General features: G+C 36.7%; 1 pseudogene; it reads left to right on the top strand.

Moving 5' to 3' along the window:
- Window positions 1-495: 495 nt before the first annotated feature.
- LOC149261077 (UNC93-like protein 1 pseudogene) lies at window positions 496-2311 on the top strand (annotated as a pseudogene).
- Window positions 2312-3757: the final 1446 nt, after the last annotated feature.

The raw sequence follows: 3757 nt of genomic DNA, 5'->3' as shown, positions 1-3757 counted from the left end.
GCTTATGTAAAACCACGAAGTGGATGGATAATTTTTTCAACCATGACGTCCAGAAATACAAGAGCACGGTCATCGCATTGAACATGCCGCAAGAGGTACTTTTCAGAGTTTGCGGTAAGGCATCTTTCAGTGACCACAGTGAACCATTGATATTCAATCCCTCATCATATGAGCTGAACTTGATTGTTACCTACCGTTCCACCCATTTCATTCGGCGATAGGAGAGCAGCTTCAATAAAAATTGACAATAGCTTCACCTAAAAACCCTACCCTACCTCCTCGGAACTGCTCTTCTCACTCAACACTCAAGGACTAACCAGTGACAACTAACATTCAAACCCGAAGGAGAAAACGATCAACCACAACGGTGCTGGTTGACTTTTTCAGAAATATATTTTTAAATTGAACATTGATGTGAAAAAATGCATCTAATTTTGATAGAATGTATTTTTAAATTTTATAATATGATAAACCATAAATCTGAATAATATTTAAAATTCACCAATTTATGTTTCTATGACTTTGTCAACGAAATTTTTCTTCCGCAATCCAGAATTGCACAGAGTCGCAGAAAAGGGAAGAAAATTGCCCGATGGGAAGGCGTTTTAATCAATTGTCAGGCCGCGCAGTCAGAAATCAGGAATCCCCATTGTTGGGCTCTAAGAGGCTCTGATTTTAATGGTTCAAAGGTAACTCTCTGATTAATAGTCATCTAAAAAAATCTGAAAAATCTATTGTATTGATTAGGGATTCTCGCAGGCCGCTCAGAAATCTGCCGAATAGTGATATCGGCCATGACTCTATATGGAAAATTGGCCAATTGCGATGAAGAAGAGGGACCTACTGAGGTTCCTCCTCCCAGATGGTTCCGCTACAATTCCCCTGCGACACAGGTGGTCCTGATTGCACTGGTGTGCTTCTGCTGCCCGGGCATGTTCAATGTCCTTTCCGGAATGGGGGGAGGTGGGCAGGAAGACGACCAGGCCGCGAACGACGCTAACACTGCCCTGTATACGACGTTTGCAGTGTTCGGGATATTGGGCGGCGGAATTTACAACCTCCTCGGCCCCCATGTAACCCTCTTCCTAGGGTGCTCCACTTATATGCTCTATGCCGGTTCGTTTCTCTATTACAATCACTACCAGAATGAGACGTTTGCTGTTATTGCAGGAGGGATTCTGGGAGTGGGAGCTGGATTGCTATGGGCTGGGCAGGGATCGATTATGACCTCGTATCCGACCGAGGATAAAAAGGGCAGGTACATTTCTCTGTTCTGGAGTATATTCAATTTGGGAGGAGTCATAGGCGGTTTCATTCCCTTTATATTGAATTATCACAGCACGGCCGGGTCTGTAAGTGATGGAACCTATATAGCCTTCATGTGCTTCATGGCCTTTGGGACTATTCTGACAATGGCTCTGCTTCCACCCAGCAAAGTGGTTAGGGACGATGGTAGCAGGGCTACTGTGATTAAGTACTCTAATGTGAACACCGAGGCCATGGAGATTCTTAAGCTATTCTCAAACTCGAAGATGCTGCTGCTCTTCCCTGTTGCATGGGCCAGCAACTTCTTTTACACTTATCAATTCAATAATGTCAATGGAAAGATCTTCACAGTTAGAACCAGAGGATTCAACAATGTGTTTTACTGGGGCGCACAGATGTTAGGGTCTGTGGCAATTGGGTACGTTCTGGATTTCAGCTTCCTGAGCAGGAAGAAAAGGGGGTTTCTGGGCGTGGCCATCGTTGCAATACTGGGGACAGCAATCTGGGGAGGAGGGCTCGCAAATCAACTGAGATATACCAGGGATAAGCCCTTACAGGAGATCGATTTCAAAGACTCCGGGTCTGCTTTTGCAGGGCCATTTGTTCTATATTTCAGCTATGGATTACTGGACTCCATGTTCCAGACTATCTGTTATTGGACGATTGGAGCTTTGGCAGATGATTCGCAGACTCTTAGCAGATATAGTGGGTTCTACAAAGGCGTGCAGAGTGCAGGAGCAGCGGTGGCCTGGCAGATCGACAAGCACAATGTTTCTTTTCTGGGAGAGCTCATAATCAACTGGAGTCTGACCACAATCAGCTACCCGCTCTTGATTATTCTTATTTCCTTCGCTGTAAATGATAATAACATTGCAACTGTTGTTGATCCAGTGTCATAGCAAATTATTTTCGAGCCATCGCTGGAATTTGTTCCTGTCTTTGATTTTATCGAAAGTGGTTTTCGATGACGGTTTTGCTCTGTATGCGAAACTACTTTTCCGATAATTCACCAGTCAACGATGCTTTATTATAACATGAAGTCATGGAACACGTTTTCTTCCTTTTCTTTATAACCCCATTTATAAGCGGAAGTCATTTATCCAGCACAACCACATTTATATTTACATTTATATTTTGTAGGCTTGCAATTAAAAAATAGTTGTGAATGTTTCCTAAAATATTGTGATTACCTTATAAGAATATTATAAATAGAAAATATATTACAATAACTATCTATTAAAAAACAACTTATATAATAATATTTGTCATCTAATTAAACATGTAATAATATATGTCATGTATGGCAATGTAAAAAAATTGAGCCGGTAAAGAAAATTAATAATCATTTATATATACAAATATTATGGTCAAACAAGAAAGCCCAAAAAATTAAAATCAAATTACACATCAACTTAACTTTTCCAAATATATTCTTTTTGATGTTCCAACAAAATAGAAAGGCACACATCAACCTAACTTTTCCAAATATATTCTTCTGCATCAGATGGGCCATAATACTCTTTCTCCATAAACCTTTGAACAACTGTGATAGATCAATCGACTTTATAAAATATATCTAATCAGTTTTTTAAAAACAATTTTATGAATAATGTTGTGAATTTAATCTAAAATCAAAAGTGATAATTAAAAAACATGTTTTAGCAAATTCATGAGACTTTCAATTGACGGTGAATGGGTGCATTGTTAAAGTACTCTTTGCAATAGATCACTAGCTACCAAAAAAATATTTTTTAATTATAAATTTTAAAAATAATAAAATAAAAATTATTTTTTAAAAATCACATAGCATAGCTATTTTAATTAAATTGTTAAAAAATATAATAATATAGGATAAATTAAATAAAAAATAAAAATAAAACTTATAATTACAAAATTTATAAAATATGTTACAAAATGCAAAGTCTGGAATTTTAAAATTTAATTGTTATTACGAATTTCCATAACATATGCAAAAACTCAATCATTCAAATCAACATTGAAATACTGATTTACAACAACTTTCCTCAATTACTCTTAGAAATCACGCAAAAACACATTCTAAATTATTTTTATAAAATAACAAATCACCTTAAAGGAAATATAAAAAAATAAAAAAATAATTTTTATAAAACAACAAATTATATGCTTATCCTTTTAAAGCTTTCTGCTAGCGGATAAGATTGTTTTTCATTGTCTTGAAGTAACTGCCTACATCCTTAAGAGGTAACAGGCTGAAGACCTCTGAACATAAAGTTTTTCTGGTGACGAAGTCCGCTGCACAACACTTGAAAACCATAAACAAGATAGTAAGGATCGTCAACCAAATTGACATTTCTCATTATACAAAAAATTAGTCCTCAGCATCAGCCAAACCAAGTTTCAATTGAAACTATTGATTTCCGCAAATTCCGATGGGTTTAATAGTTCCAATCCGTTTAAAGGTGGAAAATTTAATGTATTATTTATTGGTTTGAAACTAAAAAAATTATTT

This window comes from Pinus tabuliformis, chromosome 6 (genome assembly GCF_031772625.1).
Source record: "Pinus tabuliformis cultivar Carrire ecotype Pingquan chromosome 6, CPIR1, whole genome shotgun sequence".
Lineage (NCBI taxonomy): Eukaryota > Viridiplantae > Streptophyta > Pinopsida > Pinales > Pinaceae > Pinus > Pinus tabuliformis.
Note: the sequence above shows the minus strand (reverse complement) of the source record. Positions and strands in the feature narration are given on the sequence as shown.